Genomic DNA, 26,282 nt, shown 5'->3' with positions numbered 1-26,282 from the left:
CCCGGGCTCGTCCGCATCCAGGGGAGGCGACGGAAGGATGCAGGGATGCCGGAGCTCGCCGGAATCAAGCTCGGGGCGGCGACCAGAGCACGGGTTCGAGCGGGATGCGGATACGAGGCACGGCAGGGGCTGCGGAGGTTCACTACGGCTTCCAGGCGTCACCAGGAGCACGGTGACGTGCTCGGGAGCGGCTAGTTTGGCTTCTGGTCACGGTGGCACCATGGACGGCGGCGAGGCGCTACGGCCGCAGCAAGGAGCGGTGCTGGAGCACGCAAAAGCAAGGGGGAGAAGAGGGGTTCGAGTCAGTGGCTCACGGTGAGGCCGGCGACCAGATCAGCAGCTCGGGGGAGGCCCTGCAGGTGACGAGCGGCCGGTGGAGATCCGCGGCAGCCGGAGACGAAGATGGCGATGGCAACGGCTCCACGGGGCGCTCCGGCTTGCGTGGCTCGGCGGAGAGCTTCAGAGCGAGGAGGCGGAGCTCCTGGGCGTGCCGGAGAGGCGAGGGGGTGGCGGTGGCTACGGCAACGGTGGCCGGTGGCGACGGCATCGCTCGGCCATGAGAGAGAGTGCGAGGGGGAAGAGAGAATGGGCACGGGAGAGAGCGAGAGAGGTGCGGGGCGGCGCGTGGCCTCGTTCGGGCGATCCAGGCGACGAGGGGAGAAGCAGGAGGTGGCGCGCATGCGCGCGGGCGGCGAGCGCGTGCCCCTGTCCTCCTGGCGCGAGGAAGGGGACGACTGGCACGGCCAGCTGGCTGGGCCGGCCTGCTGGGCCGCTGGGCCAGGCCAGGTAAGTTTCTCCCTTTTCCTAGTTTGTTTCTGTTTTCTAATTTTCTGACATTTGTTTGATTTAGTAGAAATACTAAACCATTTTATTTACTTCTGTCAATTTTTGCAGGGACCTAAGGGATTAATCCAAAGCCCCTCACCAAAATTCAGAATTTTTGGACATATATAAAATATATATATCCAATGCAAATAATTACTACATTAATTCCAAATGGCCAAGATAAATATTTATGAGCTCCTAAAAATATTGGTTTGATTTTAATCTCTGTCCAATATTTTCAGGGAGCAACATGAACATTTTCTTGGACCCTTTTGGAGAAATTTTTATCTGGGTCATTTCCAGAAATGATTCTGAGGGTTTCACAAATCCCCATTTCAAATTTAAATGAAATTTAGACATGATGCACACATGACTAGCTAGTCTAGGTCATACCAGAACTAGGACGTGACACCCCTGAACAACCCAGTTTCTGCAAAGAAGGACCGTAGTCATATCATATGTTTCAAGTGCAAGCATGCGGGTCATTACGCTAGCAAATGCCCAGAAATGAAGCCAAGAACCCAAGGAGCCAAGATAACCACCAGGAAGCCCCTGGATTTGTCTGACGTCATTTGTTTACGCTACAAAGAAGTAGGACATTTTGCCAGAGAATGTTCAGAACCGAGGAAAGCTTGTGCTGAGTAGTTGAGATATTGATATTGGAATAAAGAACTCAATAAATGTGGAACACACTTTTATTTTCATTAGGGTTGTTGAGTTGAGTTATGGAATGGAAATTGTAATAATTCGTGAAGCAATAAATGCTGATATGGTTGGAATCTCATATGAAATTTTATGAGTTGTTTGTTGATTTTGAGTGCCTCTCTCACTATCTCACCCAGACTTAAACCTTGAACCCATGGAAAAGTTAACCCCAAACCTTTCCCGGGAAAATAACCACATTTCACCCAAGGAAATACATACATTATCCCAAGTACCCCTTCTATCTTATACCTGCAGATGACAACCCTTTACGAGTCTTTTCTCAAGGTCCCGAAAACTATCATGACCCTGACTAGTGATCAGGATTACCCAAAGATCCTGAAGGACATGATGAAGCATATTCATCTTGAAGGAGATGCAGTCTACAAGGGTTATCCTTTCATTGAGAATGGAGCTGAACTTTGGTACGTGGAGGTACACCTCCATCGCGTGAAAGGGGTTTGCCCAAAGACTATGGGGCAATTTTTTTGATTTCTCAAGTACCACGAGCAACATTCTTAGACTCTTTTCATGAAGCTGCTATGGAAGCCATACGTGAGATTGGAGAATTACTAGAAGCAAGACTCCATCACACTTAGTAATACCTGAGAGAGGTGCATGTAGAGATGATGGAGATGAAGCTCATGGCCACCATGATGAAGCAAAATATCGATGATTTCAAGGATTACATCACACAATTCCAGTGGGACTAAAGCATCTTCAAGAAGGGCAAATGAATAAAGATGGAAGTAATGCTTGACCATACCAAACTATGTGGATGGCAACATTTGTAATATAGTACTTTTGAAATTTGAGTTTTGAGTAGTGGTTAGGGATGTAATAAATGATTTTATATGAAGAGAATATGAATTATGGATGAACCAGTGCATTTTTTGCGGTACTTTTCTACGTGAACACTTGACCAATGGAAAGGATAATGTATTCCACATAGTGGAGTTTGGACAAAATAAGTTGGAGTTTTGTTATGATAGTTACCCCAAGAGTATGAAGGAATGAAGTACTGTTAGATTTAAAGGAGATGTAATGTTGGAGTACTGAACAATAGTAACTTCAAGGATGAGTTAAGGATATGCAAGTGTTGAAGTCGGCCCATAACCCACAGGACCCAGGATTTGAGAAGGAGCAAGCACAACCTTGTTGCAGGAAGAACTCTAGCAGAAGCTGTGATTTCATCAGCAGACGTTCCATAGGAGGTTACGTAAACCCGAGAGTTGTGAAGAAACGATAGAGGTTTATGTTTGTCTTGCAGAATCAATGAATTTACCCAAACCCAGTTCATGGAGAAGAGAAGTTTTGCAAAGCTTGTGAGGATGCCCAAGTGTTAGAATACGTGATTCACTATCTCCACATGTGGTAATGATTCAAGTACATGATGGATTGGCCCCCATACCGGAGACTTCCACTACAAGAATCAGGAACTTTGCCATCTGCCATGGCTGACGGCAAAGGCATGCTTGGCGAACGGCAAAGGCCTTTGCTGTCAGCCAGTAGATGGCAACACATCCGGCTGAACAAACTACGACAAAGGGCACTTTGCCGTTTGCTGGCTGACGGCAAAGAGGCAAAGGCCTTTGTCGTCTGCCAGCAGACGACAAAGAGCCCAGACGGCACACGTGGTAGCTTAGGTCCGTTAGGGGGTTAACGGCGTGCTTTGCCGTCTGCTGGCAGACGGCAAAGACCTTTGAATCTTTGCCGTATGCCAGCATACGGCTGTAACACCCCGGATGTAACTTTCCATATTTGTAACTCCAACTCTTGCCATTTTCGGCTATGTGTTATGATATTTCCCTTCGTGGTCGGGTTTTGCCTTTCGTTTTGCATTTTGTTCATGTCATCATGTGCATCTCATTTGCATACATGTTTGTCTCATGCATCCGAGCATTTTCCCTGTTGTCCGTTTTGCAATCCGGCACTCCCACCTCCTCCGGCGCACCCCTCTTGTTTCTTTCCGTGAGCGGGTGTTGAACGTTCTCGGAATGGACCGAGTCTTGTCAAGTGACCTTGGGATACCACCGGTAGACCACCTGTCAAGTTTCGTGCCATTTGGAGGTCGTTTGATGCTCCAACGGTTAACCGGGTAACCGCAAAGTCCGTTTGTGTGTTGCAGCAAAACACCCCCTTCAAACAGCCCAAAAACCCTTCTAAGTCTCCGCCATGCTCTCCGTCGTTCGATCACGATCGTGTGGGCGAAAACCGCACCCCGTTTGGACTCTCCTATAAATAGGTGTCTTCCCCCGAATTTTCGCGCAGTCCAACCCTAGCTCCGCTCCCTCTCCGCCGCCGGACACGTCCGGATCGGACCGGACGCGTCCGCCGCCGCGCCCCGCCCAACCGGAAGCTGCCATGTGGCGCGTTCGCCGCCCCCGCGCCGCCGGCCCGCCAGGCCCGCCGCGGGCCCCCGAGCCCGTTCGCCGCCTCGCCCGCTCCCTCCGCCTTCCCGCGCCGGCCCCGCCGCCCGCGCCCGCGCGCGCCGGCCACCGCCTGCGCTCCGCAGCCCGGCCGCTGCCGCCCTTCGCCTCGAGCACCCGGCCTTGCCCTGCGCCCGCCGGCGACCTCCTCCGCCTCCCCGCGTCGGATCCGGCGAGATCCGGCCCGGATCCGGCGAGATCCGGCCGGATCCGCCATCTCCGGCGAGCCCCGCCTCCTTCCCCGCCATCTCCGGCGAGCCCCGCGCCGGCGAGCCTCGGTTCCCGTGCCCCATTGACTTTTTCCCCGAGGTTGAATTTCTCTGTCCCATGCATTTTACAATATATGCTCATGTTCATCGCATCATAACTCTCTGCATATAGCTCCGTTCCGTGCGTGTAATATATCGAAATGTTCGTCTCGAGATGCTCTTCATTTTGTTCTATTGCACCATATTCATTTGAGTCCATCTTGATGCCCAAATCTCTGGTGCAAGAGTGCTAGTTGCTGTTAACTGCTGTTACTTGTCAGAACTTGAGGATTTGTTATTTTTGTTGCGTTTAATCTGTGCATCTTATGGGCATGAGCTCTACATGTGTTTTGATGTATGCCATGCCACCTTTACAGAGGTGTATGCCATGTATTTTTGTGATCTCTGTGGTGACTAGCACAAGCATGCAAACTAGGCTTCGCAATGTTTCTGATTTCAGAGACTTGGTGATTTCTCTAAGTCTGTGACTGCTGTTATTTTGTTGCTATGTATCCATGTGGCTATAGAGAGATCCATGCTTATTTTGGTGATGTTTAGTAAGGATATTTTTTAGATATTGTTGTAATTGATCCATTCATGCCTTTGTTTGCAATTATGGAGTGCCATAGCATGACTCAATCTTGCTCTACTTTTGCTATAAAATATTTCTGGCAGATTCTTAACATGATATTCAACTTTGCCAAGCTTGTTGTAGTTGTTTCAAGTTGGTAATCAGAGCCATTCCCGACTTAGGAGCCCCCTGCTTGATCGAATCGCTGGCGTTGTTGAGTCTAGAACAAAAATGTTTTGAGTCTTAGGATTATATATATCGAAGAGTAGGATTCTTTTTACTCCTCAGTCCCTTCGTCGCTCTCGTGAGGTCTCCTGACGTAGAAGTTTTGACTCTTCTTTCCTCAAATTTCACTAATTTTTTTTAAGATCACGCGGGTATCTTAGAATCGTTCTGATGGTTTTGTGACGAGAACATTGTTCTTGGTGCCTCCTGACATTTAGGGGTTGTGGCAGTGTCCCGGAGAGTTGAGCTCCGAGGTGTTGCCGTCACAATTTTATCGTTACAGTTCTGGAATACCTGAGTTTTGCCGACATCGAAAATCTCTTTTATGCAGTTGTTGGTGAGATCACCTCGACGCCACCCAGTACTGGGGCGGGAGTTCGGGAGTATTGTCATAACTCGTATAACGGATGCTTTTCGAAGGTTGAGGTACACGATTTCCGAAGGTTTCTTGGTTATGTGTTGACGGATGGATACAGCTGGATCTAGGGATTGCTAGTTTGGGTGATATATTTTGTGTCCCCTGTATCCCCAACACCAGATTGCATAACCAGAAAGTTTCGGGAGTTTATAAGTGGGAATTCAAGTAGCTCTTAGGATATCTTTCCGACACACGCATGATATGAGATTGGGGTTCGACGTCTAGTGGTCCGCCTTTCCACGGTTGGTTTTAAGTGGTCTCGTAGTGTCTTAAAGAGTCCTTGGCTATGTCGACTCGGGGACGCTTCGTATGTCATGTGCACTGCCTTGTACATGATGGTGCTGTACGATCGAGCCTGTGTGGGCCCCACCACGAAAACTTCGGACGGAATCTCTATCATATGTTTGTTCCGGCTTATTCTGCAAGCCAATCCTTTGTTTTGTTTTATTTGTGGTATTCGAGTTGCTTCAAAGTCAAATGTTGAATCCATACTTTTCCTAAACGGTGTTCTCATATTGCTATGTGAATACTAATCCTTCTTGATCATCGAGGTCGTCATGTTAATTCTTTTTCAACCGGCGTGCTTCTCTTCAAGTGGATCTGATCATTTCAACATTCGCGAGATCAATTCTCAGTTCTTTGCAACGGTGTTTATTCCATCTGCCCCAAGTTGCCTTTGTTTTCCCGCCCTCCCACCCTCTTTCTTCAAGGATTCAGATTTCTTAATCATGTATCCATCTTATGGATGTGAAGTTTCTCCATTCTTTTCCATCAATGTTCTTATCTGGTGATTCTCAGGAAGATGCTCAGGAAGCTGCAAGGTTATCATTCTTCATTCTCGTATTCTTTTTCGGTGGATTCAATTGAAGCTTTCAGTGTTGATTATAGCCCTTTCCTCCTTACAAATGCTTTCTCATGCCGGTATATCTCTTAATCATTCCCCGCTTGCTATTCAATTGTTCTGGAGTGCTGAAGATATCTCTGAAGATTCGTGTTTCCACTCCGCATCAATTCTACCTATTTCGAGGTTGTTACCTCATTCAAGCCATTTAATTCAACCGGTGCTGTCTCCTTTTCAAGTAATCATTTCAACGGTGTTTCTTTTGAGTGGACCCTAACCCACAGGTCTTTTCCAGGATCTTACCTGACTCTTCTAATTCTTTCCGGAGTTATTCTTAAATTCTTTTCAAAGTTTGACGTAAGAATTTTCATCAGTCATATGTCTTTCTCCAAGATCTTTCAAATTCTTTCATCGTTGGTTCATCATTTCTATTATCCATTGTTCCGGAGTGTCTCAATAATTTATGGTGGTGTTTCTTGTCTTCATTCTCAACATTTGAAGACCGAAGAAGAGTTTCCCTTAAATCTGGTCCATTCTCTTGAGGATTCATGGTTCTAGCTTGATGCCATCCTCTCATAATTGTTTTCGATTGCGAGAATTCTTTTCACCCATCCGGAGCAATTCATGAGTCTTTAGTTTGATTCTCCGAAGGCCATCATTTCAGAAGATTTATTCGTTCTCAACATTCAGCTCTCGTTCTCCAAATCTTATCGGTGCATCATTCAAGTATTCTCTAATCAATTCATGATCTCTTCGTTTCACTTATATCTAAATTCTGTCTAGTATCTTTATTCATTTTCTAATTCTTCTCGGTGAATTGTGCCTTTGCTACTTTCATTTTCAATTCTTACGGTGGTTCGTTCAAGAGTTCTCTTTCTTGGTTATCATTTTAATTCATTCGTTGTTTCCAAATTACACCGGTGGTTCCATCAATACCTTCTAAAGTTTGCGCTATATCTCTCTTCAATCCTTTTTTTTCAACGAGAATAAGTAGTATGCCAAATCCGTTGCTTGTCATCAATCTAAATTGGTGAAGGATACGCGTAATGTAATTCTTATTCTTATTTCCTCGAAGTGATTAATTCCTTCTTCCGGAGTTCGTTCATGATATCAAATTATCGGTTCCAAGTTGTTCATCTTTTCTTTCCGGAGCTCCAAGTTATTTCAATTATATCATTTCAAAGCTTCATCTAATCATTGCAAGGCTTCTGCCGGAGTTCTTTTCAACTTTCCCTTTCATTTGATCATTCTTTTATTATCGGAGTTCTTCATGGAGGATCAACATGGTGGTTCGTCAAGGATTCCTTTCATTCTTCAATTGTTCTTCAAGATTTCTCTTGAAGTTATGACCCGCCAAGCTTTACTCTAAAATAAACATGGTGTTCAACACATGTTTTGTTTTCAGGAGTTCAAATATTCTTCATCTTGCATTCCAAAGTGCAATTTTTTCTACTTTATCGTTTGAGATGGTGATATGTCATTCTTGACAATTTCTTTTCATGTTGCATGATTCACAAGTTATCAAGAATGAGATATTTAAACCCATCATATTTTCTTCGTTCATGGTATCTTGTTCAACCCAACAATTTCTTTGTTGACGCTATCTTGGTATAGATTTCACCTATAGCCTTCCCTAAGGATTGTAGCTATTTGTGGTGTTTATCAATGATCAAATTTTCTCCTTCTCATCGTGGTGAAGAAGTTTTCTTCTCCTTGTTGATCTCAATCCAATCAACTGTTTCCGTAGTGGCAGAATTTCGCCTCTATCTTGAGAAGTTTTCCATAAGCCCACTACAAGATTATTCATTTCGTTGTTGGTTTTTCCAACAACTCCGTTCGATCCTACTTCGTAAGGATGCTCTTTAAAATTCATTTATGGTAGGAGATGTTGGTTCCATTCTTCGTTCTATTCACTCCAACTATCTAACTATCATGCATTGTTTCCGGAGGCTTTGTGATGTTGCTCTCTTCAGCCAATCATCTTGTTTTGTCAAGATCATGTAATTTTTCTTTCTTATCCGTTTAGCCGGAGTGTCGTTTTTTCATTCGAGTTCTCTCATCTTATCAAGTTTTGCCTCCTTCCTCAACCGGAGTGCTGTCTGAAATCTTTCTTACCCCTTGTGCCATTCTTTCATTAGTTTCGGAGGCAATGTGTTGTTAATTTCATCGAGTATACTCTCATCTTGTCAAGATCATGTTCAATTCCTTCCAATTACAGTCGGAGTACTGTCCAAATTATATCATTCTTATTCCTTCTTTATCTTGTTTTAACCGGAGTGTTGTGTCTATCATTCCTCTTCTAACCAGAGTCTCATCCAAGTGCTTTCTTTTTGCCAAGTTCATATTCTATGCCTTCCATTTCCAACCGGAGTGTTGTTGTAATTGATCCTTATCGTTCCTTGTACATCTCATTTCAACCGGAGTGCTTGCATATACTTCTTGTCCATTGTAACCCTTTTTCTTATGTCTTTCTACCTACAATGTTCTTGTAATGTTCCTTGTTCCTCTTGCTAAACGGAGTGTTCTAAATTTTGTTCACCTCCGTCGTGTCATTTCTTCAAGCTTTGGGACCTCTCAAGGTTCTTTGGTTTCACTCGTTTGTCAAAGAAGCAACTTTGTTTTACCTCTTCCTCTTCCGTTTTTCTCCGGTGCCATCCTAGATCTCGGGACGAGATCCTCTTGTAGTGGTGCAGTGTTGTAACACCCCGGATGTAACTTTCCATATTTGTAACTTCACCTCTTGCCATTTTCGGCTATGTGTTATGATATTTACCTTCGTGGTCGGGTTTTGCCTTTCGTTTTGCATTTTGTTCATGTCATCATGTGCATCTCATTTGCATACGTGTTTGTCTCATGCATTCGAGCATTTTCCCCGTTGTCCGTTTTGCAATCCGGCACTCCCACCTCCTCCGACGCACCCCTCTTGTTTCTTTTCATGAGCGGGTGCTGAACGTTCTCGGAATGGACCGAGTCTTGTCAAGTGACCTTGGGATACCACCGGTAGACCACCTGTCAAGTTTCGTGCCAGTTGGAGGTCGTTTGATGCTCCAACGGTTAACCGGGTAACCGCAAAGTCCGTTTGTGTGTTGCAGCAAAACACCCCCCTTCAAACAGCCCAAAAACCCCTCTAAGTCTCCGCCATGCTCTCGGTCGTTCGATCACGATCGTGTGGGCGAAAACCGCACCCCGTTTGGACTCTCCTAGCTCCCTTTAGCTATAAATAGGTGTCTTCCCCCGAATTTTCGCGCAGTCCAACCCTAGCTCTGCTCCCTCTCCGCCGCCGGACGCGTCCGCCGCCGCGCCCCGCCCAACCGGAAGCTGCCATGTAGCGCGTCCGCCGCCCCCGCGCCGCCGGCCCGCCAGGCCCACCGCGGGCCCCCGAGCCCGTTCGCCGCCTCGCCCGCTCCCTCCGCCTTCCCGCGCCGGCCCCGCCGTCCGCGCCCGCGCGCGCCGGCCGCCGCCTGCGCTCCGCCGCCCGGCCGCTGCCGCCCTCCGCCCGAGCACCCGGCCTCGCCCCGCGCCCGCCGGCGACCTCCTCCGCCTCCCCACGCCGGGATCCGGCCGGATTCGGCGAGATCCGGCCCGGATCCGCCATCTCCGGCGAGCCCCGCCTCCTTCCCCGCCATCTCCGGCGAGCCCCGCGCCGGCGAGCCTCGGTTCCCGTGCCCCGTTTACAATATATGCTCATGTTCATCGCATCATAACTCTCTGCATATAGCTCCGTTTCGTGCGTGTAATATATCGAAATGTTCGTCTCGAGATGCTCTGCATTTTGTTCCATTGCACCATATCCATTTGAGTCCATCTTGATGCCCAAATCTCTGGTGCCAGAGTGCTAGTTGCTGTTAACTGCTGTTACTTATCAGAACTTGAGGATTTGTTATTTTTGTTGTATTTAATCTGTGCACCTTATGGGCATGAGCTCTACATGTGTTTTGATGTATACCATGCCACCTTTACAGAGGTGTATTCTATGTATTTTTGTGATCTCTGTGGTGACTAGCACAAGCATGCAAACTAGGCTTCGCAATGTTTCTGATTTCAGAGACTTGACTGTTGTTATTTTGTTGCTATGTATCCATGTGGCTATAGAGAGATCCATGCTTATTTTGGTGATGTTCAGTAAGGATGTCTTTTAGATATTGTTGTAATTGATCCATTCATGCCTTTGTTTGCAATTATGGAGTGCCATAGCATGACTCAATCTTGCTCTACTTTTGCTATAAAATATTTCTGGCAGATTCTTAACATGACATTCAACTTTGCCAAGCTTGTTGTAGTTGTTTCATACATGCTATGTATTTGCTCTTGCCATGGGTAGCTTCATAAACTTGCCATATTGCTGTAGGTATGCTTATTTTGTCATGAATTGCCTTATGGTGAGTGCATCAAGCTCACAAAGATGCCTTCATATTATTGTTTCTGCCATGCCAAAAAGTCTGGAACCTGTTAACGAAACTTGCTATGTTTACATGGTTGCCATCATATCTTCTGGTCCTTTTTGGCTTATTGTCAGTAAGGGACTTTTGTCATATGCATTTAGTAGAATACTGCCATGCCTTGCTTTGCCATGTTAGGTTCCTGTAGCATGTTGATTTCGTGCTCTGAACATTGCTACCTGATGCTGTTTCTGCCATGTCCAGTAATTTCTCCAAGTCTGTGAACCTGTTATCTTTTTCACTTTTGCCATGCTTGTTTGAATCTGCTGTGATGTGAACTAGCCGTAGCTCAGTGTTCATCTTTTGTCAAGCATCTCCTGTAGATTGCTAGCATATGCTTTTTTGCTATGTTGGAGTGCTGTAGCATAGTTACTTATTGCATTCTAAGTGCTATCATGCTGTTAATCGCAGATTCGTGTCATTCTTGTTTTGCTTGCCATTTGCAAACCGTGCATCCGTTTCCGGTGATCTTTATATCAATTTCAACCGAAATCATCTCATCTTTCCAGTGGCATGCTTGGTTGGCCAAGTTACTACCTTGTTCATCATTTATCTTCCGGAGCACGCGTATGCATCGCATATCATATCTTGCATATCATTCATGTATTGCATCATGTTGCTTGTGCATTTTCCCGTGATTGATTGTGGTTCCGTTGCTTGTGTTCTTGTTTTGGGTAGAGCCGGGAGACGAGTTCATGTATGAGGAACCTGTTGAGTACGCTTACGAGGATCAAGCTTTCGACAACTCTAAGAACCTTGCAGGCAAGATGACCACACCCTCGAAATCACTTCTATCTTTGCTTTGCTAGTTGTTCGCTCTATTGCCATGCTGCGCTACCTACCACTTGCTATATCATGCCTCCCATATTGCCATGTCAAGCCTCTAACCATCCTTTCCTAGCAAACCGTTGTTTGGCTATGTTACCATTTTTGCTCAGCCCCTCTTATAGCGTTGCTAGTTGTAGGTGAAGATGAAGTTTGTTCCATGTTGGAAACATGGATATGTTGGGATATCACAATATCTCTTATTTAATTAATGCATCTATATACTTGGTAAAGGGTGGAAGGCTCGGCCTTATGCCTGGTGTTTTGTTCCACTCTTGCCGCCCTAGTTTCCGTCATACCGGTGTTATGTTCCTTGATTTTGCGTTCCTTAAGCGGTTGGGTGATTTATGGGACCCCCTTGACAGTTTGCTTTGAATAAAACTCCTCCAGCAAGGACCAACTTTGGTTTTACCATTTGCTACCACCTATCCCCTTTTCCCTTGGGTTCTGCAGACTCAAGGGTCATCTTTATTTTAGACCCCCCGGGCCAGTGCTCCTTCGAGTGTTGGTCCAAACTGAGCTGCCTGTGGGGCCACCTTGGGGAAACTTGAGGTCTGGTTTTACTCGTAGCTAGTCTCATCCGGTGTTGCCCTGTGAACGAGATATGTGCAGCTCCTATCGGGATTTGTCGGCACATCGGGCGGCTTTGCTGGTCTTGTTTTACCATTGTCGAAATGTCTTGTAACCGGGATTCCGAGACTGATTGGGTCTTCCCGAGAGAAGGAATATCCTTCGTTGACCATGAGAGCTTATAATGGGCTAAGTTGGGACACCCCTGCAGGGTATTATCTTTCGAAAGCCGTGCCCGCGGTTATGAGGCAGATGGGAATTTGTTAATATCCGGTTGTAGAGAACTTGACACTTGACCCTAATTAAAACACATCAACCGCGTGTGTAGCCGTGATGGTCTCTTCTCGGCGGAGTCCGGGAAGTGAACACGGTTTCTGGGTTATGTTTGACGTAAGTAGGAGTTCAGGATCACTTCTTGATCATTGCTAGTTTCACGACCGTTCCGTTGCTTCTCTTCTCGCTCTTATTTGCGTATGTTAGCCACCATATATGCTAGTGCTTGCTGCAGCTCCACCTCACTACCCTTTCCTTCCTATAAGTTTAAATAGTTTTAATCTCGCGGGTGTGAGATTGTTGAGTCCTCGTGACTCACAGATACTTCCAAAACAGTTGCAGGTGCCGAGGACGCCAGTGCAGGTGACGCAACCGAGCTCAAGTGGGAGCTCGATGAAGATCTTGTTTGTTGTGTTGTTTCTTTTCATGTTGATCAGTAGTGGAGCCCAGTTGGGACGATCGGGGATCTAGCAGTTGGGTTGTCTTCTTTTATTTTGGTTCCGTAGTCGGACCTATGTGTGTTCTCTGATTGATGTATGATTTATTTATGTATTGTGTGAAGTGGCGATTGTAAGCCAACTCTTTATCCCATTCTTGTTCATTACATGGGATTGTGTGAAGATGACCCTTCTTGCGACAAAACCACAATGCGGTTATGCCTCTAAGTCGTGCCTCGACACGTGGGAGATATTGCCGCATCGTGGGCGTTACAACGACAAAGTGCCCAGATTGGCCAGCCCAGATGACCCCCCAGGTAGCTGTCACGTGGCATGCTATGCCGTCTGCTGGCAGACGGCAAAGATGCAAAGTTCGTGCTAGCAGATGGCAAAGCTGCCAGATAGGCCAGCCCGGCGCACCCCAGGTTGAAGATGGCAAAGAGCCTGTATAGCCCTTGTTTTTCTGTTTTTTCTTAAATTCATTCAATTTCATAGAATTTCACAAATATATATACACACATTTGAAAATACTTTCAACAAGCATACCAACACATGAATCGTGAAGAGAGGAACATATGCAACATATCCAACATATATACAATGGTTTTATCCATACATACATATCCAACAACAACTTTCCATCAAGTTTCCAACAAGTTTCTAAAAACAAAAAGGAAGCACAAGGAGAAGAGTAGACTGCATCAATGCAAGCTTCCTCATCTACAGCAAATCTGCAAATTGGGAAAGAAGAAAGTTAGAAGAAGAATAAGAAGACTAGCTAGAAGAAGAAGAAGAAGAAGAAGAAGAAGAAAAAGAAGAAGAATTTTTCTTCTCTTTATTTTTCTCCTCTCCTATTCTTTATCTTCTTCTTCTTCTTCTAACTAAGGTAGGTAAAAATGCCATTTTTAGCTAAGCTAGGTAAAAATGCTAAGTGTAGGTCATTTTAGAGCTAAGCTAGGTAAATAGGTCGTTTTGGAGCTTAGTAAGGTTATTATGTCATTTTAGAGGAAAATAAGCTAAGTCTATGTCATTTTGGAGGTAACCAAGATTATCATGCCATTTTTTTACCGAAGTATGCTAAGTATGTCATAAATGAACTGAACAAGATAAGTATAGGTCATTTTTGAGCTAACCTAGGTAGTTATGCAATTTTTTAGCTAACTAAGCATAATTATTCATTTTGGAGGACAAAATGACAAGTGTAGGTCATTTTAGAGCTATCCTAGTTAAAATTGGTCATTTTGGAGGTAGGTAAGGTTATTTTGTCATTTTGGAGGAAAGTAAGCTAAGTCTATGTCATTTTGGAGCTAAACCAAGGTTATCATGCCATTTTTTACCTAAGTATGCTAAGTATGTCATAAATGAACTAAAGAAGCTAATAAGTATAGGTAATTTTTGAGCTAACCTAGGTAGTTATGCCATTTTTTAGCTAACTAAGCATATTTATTCATTTTGGAGGACAAAATGGTAAGTGTAGGTCATTTTAGAGCTATCCTAGTTAAAATCAGTCATTCTGGAGCTAGGTAAGGTTATTTTGTCATTTTGGAGGAAAATAAACTAATTATATGATAGTTTGGAGCTAAACCATGGTTATTATGCCATTTTTTACGTAAGCTAAATATGTCATAAATGAACTAGGTAAGCTAAGTATAGATCATTATTGAGCTATCCTAGGTAGTCATGCCATTTTTTAGCTAACTAAGCATATTTAGTCATTTTGGAGGAAAAAATGCTAAGTATAGGTCGTTTTATAGCTATCCTAGGCAAAGTATGTCAGTTTGGAGGTAAGTAAGGTTATTATGTCATTTTCGAGGAAAATAAGCTAAGTATAGGTCATTTTGGAGCTAAACCAAGTTTATTATGCCATTTTTTACCTAAGTGAGCTAATTATGTCATTAATGAACTAGCTAAGCTAATTATAGATCATTATTGAGATAACCTAGGTAGTTATGCCATTTTTAGCTAACTAAGCATATGAAGTCATTTTGGAGGAAAAAATGCTAAGTATTGGTCATTTTATAGCTATCCTTGGTAAAATATGTCATTTTGGAGCTAAGTCAGGTTAACATGTCATTTTTTAGGAAAATAAGCTAAGTATAGGTCATTTTGGAGCTAAGTAGGTCATTTCTTAAGCTAACTATGCATTTGTTAAGCAAAACACTTGCGAAAACTTACTATCATCACGGAGGTGAAAGACCGGTCGGGTTTGCGCCAGTGTAGACGAAGAAGGACCGGTCAGGGTTGCACCAGTGCGAGACGGAGAAGGATCAGTCGATGCTTCTCGGGTGGCATGCTGCACCAAAGATCATTTGCAATATCTCGTTAGCATGATGCAACTCAAATATGAATACTAGTAACTAATGACTATTCAAATGAAACTCACCGTGTCCGCTATACCAATCTGGGGCATCGGCGGCGGGGTCTGACCGTTCTTCTCGCACACGATCTGCACATTTTGTTTTCATGAGTCAGTCATATTAGTTAGTAATGAAACAAACATTACGTGCATGATTTTGCTAATATGTAGGAGAAACTTACCACGAGGAGCTCGTATAGGGCCCGGTGAGACGCGTCGTTCCGGTTCCTCTCCGCTTCCAATAGACTAGCCGTCCTCTCCTCCAACTCCCTCTCCCTCTGCTTAGCCTACCTGTTTGCCTCCGCTAGAAGCTCCTGGGCCCTAGCCTCGATGGCGAGCTCCATTGGCCGTGGACGAGGCGGTATCTTAGGATTGGAGCTCGTCTGGCGCTTCCAAATCTCCGGGAGAGTTTTGGTACAACGTATGAGTCCATCCCCAATGGCTACCGAGCCATGGTACCTCCTGCCACTAGATAGCATCACAATCTCTGGATCAAAAGGACTCTGGCTCGGGTTGAATTCATCCCCTTTCCTCGTCTTCCCAATGTCTCTGTACCTCACGAGCTTATTGTGGGAGGAGAGGTTGGTGAAGCTCTCTGGATGATCGAGGTCATCCTTAGAGAATGCCTTAGCCTTCTTGTACGGGGCAGTTTGGGCCATGGCATAGAGGTCGTATAGTGGTGGCACGTCCTTCTTGTTGTGTCGCGCCTAAAAGAGAGGAACACCATATTAGTTAAGGGCTCAAGCTAGCATGAAGAATGAAATTGCATGAATCGTGAAGCAAACCACATACCGAGTGATCCCCGTACTCAAATAGGTTGGAGCTCCCTTGATGGTGTGGCACACCTTGCATTTCGGCACGCTTATCCCTGGCCTTATTGTGGACGGCTAGCCATTGGGGAGAGCACCACTCATCCACCAACGCCTCCCAATAGTCCATCCTATCCGCACACCATCTCGGGGGCACCTAAGTCAGACAAAGAGAAATTTCAGCGCTACGCCTATGAATCAAATGAAGGAAACTAAGTACAAGGCCTTAAGAATAGGTAATTACCTTCATGTACTTCTTACTCAGATACTTGGTGCGGAAATTCTTCTTGACCCTCTTAATGTTAGTCGAGGCGTAGTAGTCTCGAACAGCCTGCACCCTAGCCTTGTGTCGTAAGTTCTGAAGTAGGCGCTTGCACTCGGCTTCGAGAACCATAGCCGCATCCGCCTCGTGTTCCTCAAGGCACCTGTAGAAGGTCCGCAGTCTAACAAGACAACACTGATTAGTACAATCACTAGGTATTGTTGATTTTTAATTCCGTAAAAGAGAAATTACCCAAAACCGCCGCCTCACAATGTCGGCCACCGTCTCGCACAAGACACCGTCGACCCTCTCCTCCGGAGGGGTCGGGGCAGCCACGTACAGCTCCCAACTCAGTGCTAGCTATCGAACCTCACCCTCACCGGGCAACGTGACCCACCTCGGGAAGTGGTGCCGGCAAAGCACACCAAGGACCTGGTTGGGCCTGCGGACACCAGGGGCGTGTTTCCAACCCCTGCATTATGAAAAGGCCAACACATTAGATATTAATTTGAAGAAACATGAAGGCAAAAGGTTAAAAAAGATTAAATGCACTTACTTCTCCCCATTAGAATCAATCAACCACCTCTAATCGCGGGTTGGCAGCACGGACGGGAGCTTTGTACCACCACGCTGGTAGACCTTCTTGCCCTCCTCAACCAGCTCTCCCTCGCTATAGCTATCGTCAGAAAAGGTTTCCTCGCCACCATCAGCATGGCCACTAGCCTCCGGAGTCACGTGGGATGAAGACTCTAGGACCCGAGTCTCCTGGGACGAAGACTCTGGGACCCGAGTCTCATCGGCCGAAGGCTCGGCGACCCGAGGCTCGTGGACCAGAGTCCGAGACGGGTCCAAGTCAGACGGGTCCACCTGAGATGGAGCACTCTGGTGGTCCGGAGAATCAGCTGGGGGTGGCGCCGAGGAAGGCACAGCAGCCTTCCTACCTCTCCCGCCGCCACGTCCACCTCTAGCAGCCCTCTTCGTCTTCCCCCGACCTCTCACGGCTGAAGAAGAAGCGCCCGCCGGTGTCTGCATGTTGTCTACCAGCGATCTCCGAAGGTGCTGGGGTGGAATAATAGCACCCCTCCCAGCACGCGCCGAGGAAGGAGGCTCAGAGCGCTCTCGACCCGCGCCCACCATCTGTCAAAACCTGCAAAGACAAACAGTAAACAAAATTAGTAAAACATAAACATAATAAAGTATTTAAGTGTGTATCATCATCATGAACATAATAAAAAATTGAATACCTAATAACATGAACTAATTAATAATATATATATGTACATAATAATAATTGAATACCTGACCTAACTCATAATTCACAAATATATGACCCCGTCGGCCTCTAGAAGGACAAAGAGCACCTTTTTCGGGAGGTGTCGGGGGTCGGGGTGTCGTGTCGGGCGTCGGGGTGTCGGTGGTGTCGTGTCGGGGTCGGGGTGCTGTGTCGGGGTCGGGGTGCCGTGTCGGGGCGTGGTGCTGTGTCGGGGTGTCGTGTCGGGGTCGGGGTGTCGGGGTCAGGGGGTCGAGGTCGGGATGGTAAATCCTCGACCCCTTTTCCCCTCGACCCCTCGACACCTCGATCCTCGACCCCTAGACCATCGACTCCTTTTTCATCTTTCTTCTTATAATAATCTAAACCTAAACCTAGCACTAACCTAAACCTACCACTAACCTAAACTTTCTTCTTCTAATAATCTAATGTTCTTTTTTCCAACTTTTTTTATCTTCTTCTTTCTTCTTCTTCTTCTTCTTCCTCTTCTTCTTCTTCTATTCTTCTCCTCCTGCTCCTATTCTTCTTCTTCTTCTATTCTTCTCCTCGTGCTGCTATTCTTCTCCTCCTGCTCCTATTCTTCTCCTCCTGCTCCTCTTCTTCTTCTTCTTCTTCTACTTTTCTTCTTCTTTTTGTACTTCCTTTAATTATGACTATTTAACTAAAACCTAACACTAATCTAATATAATCATCTAATATATCTAATATCTAAAACATAAAATAAAAAACAGAAAAGGGGGTGGCAGGGGCTCACCGTGGGGGGCGGCGACGAGCGGCGCTCCGCCGGGGCGGCTGGGGCGTGATAACCCATAAGTATAGGGGATCACAACAGTTTTCGAGAGTAGAGTATTCAACCCAAATTTATAGATTCAACACAAGGGGAGCCAAAGAATATTTGAAGGTATTAGCAGCTGAGTTGTCAATTCAACCACACCTGGAGATTAATTATCCGCAGCAAAGTGATCAGTAGCAAAGTAGTTTGATAGTTTTGATAGTAGTGACAGCAGCAACAGTAATGGTAACAGTGATAGCAGTAATTTGTAGCAAGTGTAACAGTGATGATAGCAATAGTAACGCAAAAAGATCAATAAGGATAAATTCGTAGGCATTGGATCGGTGACTTGTTGGATGATATTCATCATGAGACAGTTATAACCTAGGGCGATACCACACTAGCTCCAGTTCATTGATATAATGTAGGCATGTATTCCGTAAATAGTCATACGTGCTTTATTAAAAGAACTTGCATGACATCTTTTTTCCTACCCTCCCGTGGCAGTGGGGTCCATATTGGAAACTAAGGGATGTTAAGGCCTCCTTTTAATAGAGAACCGGAACAAAGCATTAACACATAGTGAATATATGAACTCCTCAAACTACGGTCATCACCAAGAGTGGGCCGGTTGTTGTCACTCCGGAGTTGTCGGATCATAACCGTAGTAGGTGACTATAACTTGCAAGATCGGATCTAAAACATGGATATAATGATGAATTCATAAACAGTTCAGATCTGAGTTCATGGCACCCGGGCCCAAAGTGACAAGCGTTAAGCATAGCAAAGTCATAGCAACATCAATCTAAGAACATAGTGGATACTAGGGATCAAGCCCTAACAAAACTAACTTGATTACATGATGAATCTCATCCAACTCCTCACCGACCAGCGAGCCTACGAAGGAATTACTCACTCCCGGTGGGGAGCATCATGGAATTGGCGATGGAGATGGGTTGGTGATGACGAAGAACGAAGATCCCCCTCTCCGGAGCCCCAACGGGACTCCAGATCTGCCCTCCCGAGGAAAACAGGGCTTGACGGCAGCTCCGTCTCGTGGATCGCAATAATTCTTTCTCCCTGATTTTTTTCTGGAATAATGTGAATTTATAGTATGAGGGGGGTCGTCAGCGGGGCCACCAGGTGGGTACAACCCACCTGGGCGCACCAGGAGAGGGGGGCGTGCCCTGGTGGGTTGTGCCCAACCAGGGGCCCCTCTCTGGTGGGTCTTGGCTCCAGAAATTCTTATTATTGATATAAAAAATCCTCGCAAAGTTTCGTTCCATTCCGAGAACTTTTATTTCTGCACAAAAACAACACCATGGTAGTTCTGCTGAAAACAACGTCAGTCCGGGGTTAGTTTCATTCAAATCATGCAAATTAGAGTCCAAAACAAGAGGAAAAGCGTGAGAAAAAGTAAATACGTTGGAGACATATCAACTCCCCCAAGCTTAAACCTTTGCTTGTCCTCAAGCAATTCAGTTGATAAACTAAAAGTGAGAAAGAAAAACTTTTACGAACTCTTTTTCTCTTGTTTGCATAAATAAGCTTAAACATCACCCAGGTTTTCAGCCAGCATGATAACTAACCATGTCAACAATAACTCTTAAAGATTATAATGACTCATATCAATGACATAATCAGCTAGCGAGCAATAATATGATATCTCAAATAGCAACATGTTGTCAAAACAACCATGATATAATATGACAATAATGGCATCTCGCTATCCCTTTCTGAGACAGCAAAACATAAATGCAGAGCACCTCCGAAGTTCAAGCAGCGACTAAACATTGTAATTCATGGTAGAAAAGATCCAGTCATGATGCACCCAACATTAGCTATACATAATGCACAAATCATGACAGCTGTGCTCTACTCAGTTTCTGGCGCTTGTTTTTAGAAGGTGATGACACAACATAAAAGTAAATAGAAAGTCCCTTCGCAGAGGGAAGTAGGGATTTGCAGAGGTACCAGAGCTCAGTTTTTAAACGGAGATAAACGATATTTTGAGACATGCCCCCTTCTCATTCACTTCACGACAATCAGTTATCAACATCTTTCATGCTAAGCACGCTAGTGGCGGTTCCCAAGCGGAAAGTAAAGGTTTTGACTCCATTGGGAGTTTTTGTTTGATTATTCAAGAGATGAACTCTTTTTTTCATGTTTGCAGTTTGGGACTGGGCAACCCTAATACCGCCCATTTCCTCGTGCGATGGCGAGTGAATAAACACTCGACCTGAGGATAACCCGCTTAGTACGGAAGATATCGACCACCTCCTGTCGTTCCATGAACGGTCCAGGCACACAAAACGGATAATTTTTTAGAAGATTTTAGAGGTGCCAGATGCAAATTTACTTAGGACGACAGGGTAATACCCTATATAGGTAGGTATGGTGGACTCATTTGGAATAACTTTGGGTTCAAGGTTTTTGATGTACAAGCAGAATTCCCACTTAGTACAGGCGAAGGCTAGCAATTAAGATTGAGATGCGGCCAGCTGGAGAGCAACAACGATCATGACCAGGCATTATGCATAAGTAACATTGTACACTAGCATGAGTAGGATATGAACACCATGAACATAAATATTATAGAGGCTATGTTGGTTTTGATTCAACTACATGCATGAACATGTACCAAGTCAAGTGACTTGAACATTCAGAGGAGGATACCATATCATCATACTACATCACAATCATTTTAACGCTATGTTGATATCCAAGATAAATGATTATCAACTCCCAGCTACTTATGCATGGCATGAGAAACTATAATCTCTAATTGTCATTGCAAACATGTTTAATCATAATGGGCTGAAGCCTGGATACTAGGTTAAACATATTTACACAGACAGAGCAAGTCGAGTTCATACCAGTTTCTCTTTGCCACGGCCAGCTCATCGAATATCGTCATTATTTTCACTTGCACGACCGAATGATATGAAAATAATAATAGCGCAAGAGTGCCATGGACTAAGCTGGAATCTGCAAAACATTTTATTCAACAGGAGAAGACAAGGTGAAAAGGGCTCTTCATTAGTTCAACAGTTATTCATATGAGAGCCACTCAACATTTTCATCGTGGTCTTCTCCTCGGTACAACTCGAATAAAAAGAAAATAAATTCAGAGAAACACACTGAAATATTTTTTGAGTTTTTGGTTTTTTTCAACAAATAAATAAAAAGCAAAAACGAGAAAAACTATCTACACGGGAAAGCTCCCAACAAGCAAAAGAAGAACAAGGAAATCTTTTTGGATTTTCTCTAAAGTTTTTCAGACACACAAGGAGAAAGCAAGAAAAATAAATCTAAGCATGGATGATACAATGAAAAAGTGTGAGCACCAACAGATAGAATGATATGTGAACACGAATATAATGTCGGTGAGAAACACGTACTCCCCCAAGCATAGGCTTTTGGCCTAAGTTGGTAATCGATCAGTAGCCTGGAGGGTAGTAGTCGGCGTGGTAGCTCACAGAGGCTCTCGGTGCGGATGCCTCAGCACGTCGTACCGCCAACACTGCTGCATTGTGAGCTCAGGCCTCGCTCTCAAGAACAAAATATTTTTCCTTGTTGTGATAATCAAAGAGAGCAGGCGCAGGCAAATATGTGTCCACAACATGTGATTGGTTAAACAACAAATTATAAGTGATGTTATCAGCCCTTCCCGCGAGAATCTTATGCTCTTTTAAAGCATCAAAATCTAAATACTGAGCGGGTAGGATAGGATCAAAGGGCAAAGGTGAAACACCCAACCCTCGTGCTAGACGGGTGGCATAAATCCCACCATAGAACCAGCCACTCTTGGCGTTATGCTGAAGTCTACGTGCAACAATCGCTCCAAGGTTATAATTCCTTTCACCAGTGAGAGCGGTGTGAATGAGGCTCAAGTCTAGAGCACAAAGTATGCTACAGTCTTGCTTGCCTACTATGCATTTCCCGTTAAATAATGCAAGGTACTAAATTGCGGGAAAGTGAATGCTCTTTATTCTTCCTTGTCTCACTCCTCTATTTCCACCGTAACAAAGGCTAGTCAAGAAATATTCGTACACAGCCTTTGCTGGCTCATCAAGCGAACCCCAAAATGGGAGCTTGGAATGGTAAGCAAAGTTCTCCAATGAAATAGTATATGGGTTATCATAAAGCATAAACGACACCCTAGACTCATGTGGAAAATATTTAAATCCTTTGACAGATGATTCAGTGAGAAGATGGCGCTGTTCACACTTATCTGAGAGGTAGGGACCGAGACCGGCATTGTGAACATATTGCTCAAATTCCTCTTTGATGCCCACCTGCACCATATATTCATCGCAAGGCCATAACATGTTTTGGTGGCGGCATCTCGCGTGGAACTTTCACTTGGTTCAACGTAAGACCGGCGAGCAGAACTGTCACTAGAGGTTGCCCCCGAGGATCATCTCATCGAAGAACTCCTAACAAATAGGTTCATCATGTCCGCATACAATTTTTCCTATGAACAAAAATCTGAATTTTTTGTCCACAAAATTTTACCAACAAAACTTCACAAAACTAATAGCAACTACTCATAGAGATACATAGAGGCCATAGCAAGCATTCAAACTACTTAGAACACTAAGAATTGAACATGCAAGCACATCTATAGCAGCACCAAGAGTAGCTATTTATTCAAAGTATAAACCACAAAAAGAAAAAATAGTTGGACAAATGATGGAGTCACATACCAAGCAACAATCCCCCGAAACAGTTTCAGAAACGGAGCTTCGAGCAAAGAGATCGAAATCCGCGGGTTTGAGCTCAAGAACACGGGAGAGAGAGCAGGAGTGATTTTTCTCTGGAGGTAGGTGACAATATGGGCTGAAGAGATAAGTGAGGGGGCCACGTGGGGACCACAACCCCCCAGGGCGCGCCAGGGGGTGCTGGCGCGCCCAGGTGGGTTGTGCCCACCTGGTGCACCCCCTCTGGTAATTTTTGCATCAAAAATTCTTAAATATCCAGGAAAAAAACATATAAAATTTTCACGGCATTCTGAGAACTTTTATTTTTGGGTCATTTTTTATTACACGGGAAATTCAGAAAATACACAAAACATGGCATTTATTTTATTTAACTAATAAGAACAGAGAATAAAAAGTGGGGACAAAAAGTAGTGCTTACTAAATTCATCAACTTCATACCGTTCAAAAATGATTCATTAATAAGGTTGATTAGGTCTTATTAACAACCAATTTTGATTAGCATGAAACCGAAGAACTTTCGTAAATCACTAAGTTACCTCAATGGGGATATGCATCTCCCCAACAATAAGCATTTCATATTTCTTTTTGACAGTAGGTAGATGTCGGCGTTCTGGGAACGGGGGTCCCCAGACTTGCCTGCCTGCGGCCTGCGGCGTGGCTAAGCCAATAGGCCGTACGGCCCATCTTCATCAACAAGGCATCCAAGACCCTCGCGAGGGGCCAAGCCTCACAAGGCGGACGATGCAAGACCTCCTCAGGAGTGGCCTAGTCAGGCAGGCTCGTGAGGAGCGGAGATATCAAGGCAGGGCAAACCTCACGAGGCTCTCATGACGTGAGCCATGACGATCGACACTAGGCGGGCGCTAGCGCGCGCAGCGTCCTTGTTTCCTCTTTGGTGCTAAGGAAGCCAGCGCAGGCGAGGAGTACCGAGGCATCAGGCAAAGGTTGCTACATCGGTGCAACGAGACCAAGACCAGGAGGACGGCAAGGCGGAGGTCACCGTGGAGCCCAAGACGGCGTCACCACCAGAGCCTTTTGCAGGCGAAGACCACTTTTGTCAGGATAGCTTGTACTAGCTGTCCCCCTTTAAATTTGCCCGCCGTTGTTGGCTCCCTTCCCGCTCAATATTTGGGAAGAGGACCAGGGCGTATATAAGTAGAGCTAGCCACCATAGTAGGGGAGATGGAGCAGTTCATCTAGCTCTCACCCGCTAAGACACCAAGCACAAGAACACCTCAACCTCAAGAGGCTATTCTTCCCTCTGTACTGTTCATCATCAGCCCAAGAGGTAATCCACCACCACCACACTGGAGTAGGGTATTACACCACAACGGTGGCCCGAACCAGTATAAATCTCGTGTCTTTCTGGGTCGTGAGTTCGTCGAGTTCGTCCGTGAGATCTTAGCGAGCTTGGGCGTAGATCGGTAGGAGGGAAAGACTTCGCGCGCACCCCAGTGTTCGAACCTTAAGGGTTTGCCGGAACCCCACATCCGACAGTAGAGGTATTTGAAAACTTCCAATAGTGATTGTCGGAGATTTTTCAATAACATTTATACCATTCACTCGGAATTGTTTCTTCGGAAAGTGCACCGTATGCTCATTACCATTAATATGAAAAGTGACCTTGCTTTTATTGCAATCAATAACAGCCCCTTGAGTATTCAAGAATGGAGCCCGCTCCTGGCTCCTGAACCTGCAGCACGGCTCGATCTCCTCCTGGGACGAGATGCGCGACCGCTTCGTCGCCAACTTCCAGGGCACTCGCGACCGCCGGCCGGCCGCGGGTGACCTGCGCCGCATCAAGCAACAACCAGGAGAGACCCTCTAGAAGTACATCCGGTGCTTCAACAACACTCGCCTCAAGATCCCCAAGGTCACGGATGAGGCCATCATCTCCGCGTTCTCCGATGGCGTCCGTGACGTCAAGGTGAAGGAAGAGCTTGCTATCCACAAGGAGTTGTGCACATCTCAGGAGCTGTTCAACCTGGCGACCAAGTGCGCGAGAGCTGAGGAGGGGCTCATTTCCCTCCTCGAGCTGCCAGCTGCAGGAGCAGAAGAGAAGAAGGCCAAGGCCAAGGACGTGAAGCGCAAGGAAGCGGCAGTGCTAGCCGCGGAGCCCGACACCAAGCGTGGCAGAGATCAGCCCGAGTTATCCAAGAATAGCCGACCGTTCTGCGCCTTCCACAACCTGAACACTCACAACACCAGTGACTGTCAAGAGCTCAGAGCCATACGAGAAGGACGCTTCGGTTGACGCCCCGAGCGCAGCGACCAGGGCTACGGCCGTGGAGGAGGACGTGGGGGCGGACGCTGGGACGACCGTGGCCCGCGCCAGGAGTGGCGCGACAGGCCTCGTGAGGACCGCTGGCAGGACCATCCTTGCGAGGGGGCCTGGAAGGACCAGCCTCGTGAGGATCGCCCCCAAAGCAACGCCGGTCTTCCCCCACTGCCGCCACCAAGAAGGGGCGACGACCACCATCAGGACGAGGGGGCTAGGGGCTTCCAGGAGCCGCGTGCAATCGCCTGCATCTTGGGCGGCGCCCAAGCCCCAGCCTCTCAGCGCATCTTCAAACAGTTCGCTCGCGAGGTGAACGCGGTGCTCCCCAAGCTCGAGGCCACGAGCCCGCTCAAGTGGTCCCAATGCGCCATCGCTTTCAACTCAGCAGATCAGCTCAAGTGCGTTGTGCCACCACTGGTGCCCTCCCGATGTTGTGCTCCCAAGTCATCAGCAATGTGCAGGTTACCAAGACCCTCATCGACGGCGACGCAGGGCTCAACGTCCTGTCCGTCGACATGTTCGACAACCTCCAAGTGCCGTATGAGCAGCTCCAGCCTACCAAGCCTTTCTCAGCGGTGACCGACGGTTCCACCACACCGATAGGGCAGGTCCGCCTGCCTGTCACCTTCGAAGAGCGCAAGAACTACCGCACCGAGCTCATCGACTTCGACGTCGCGCACATCCGCCTGACGTACAACGCCATCCTCGGGTACCCTGCCCTGGCCAAGTTCATGTCAGTCACCCATCACGGCTACAACGTCCTCAAGATGCCAGGAAGCGGAGGAATCATCATGGTCCCATGTGAAGAGAGAGACGCGGTGTGCTCCCTCGAGCGCGCCTTCCAAGCTATAGCAATCAACGATCCCGACAGCAGAAGTGAGGGCCCTTCGGAGACCATCCCCAAGAAGAAGCAGCTGCGCCGCGCAGGACCTCAGGAGGATGGCGTCGCGGCAGGAGCCTCATCGGGATCAGCGTCCGTCCCAGGGGCGCCTCCCTCCGTCGCATAGG

The sequence above is a fragment of the Aegilops tauschii genome, chromosome 3 (assembly GCF_002575655.3).
Source record: "Aegilops tauschii subsp. strangulata cultivar AL8/78 chromosome 3, Aet v6.0, whole genome shotgun sequence".
In the NCBI taxonomy this organism is placed as follows: domain Eukaryota; kingdom Viridiplantae; phylum Streptophyta; class Magnoliopsida; order Poales; family Poaceae; genus Aegilops; species Aegilops tauschii.
This window is presented reverse-complemented; position numbering follows the sequence as displayed.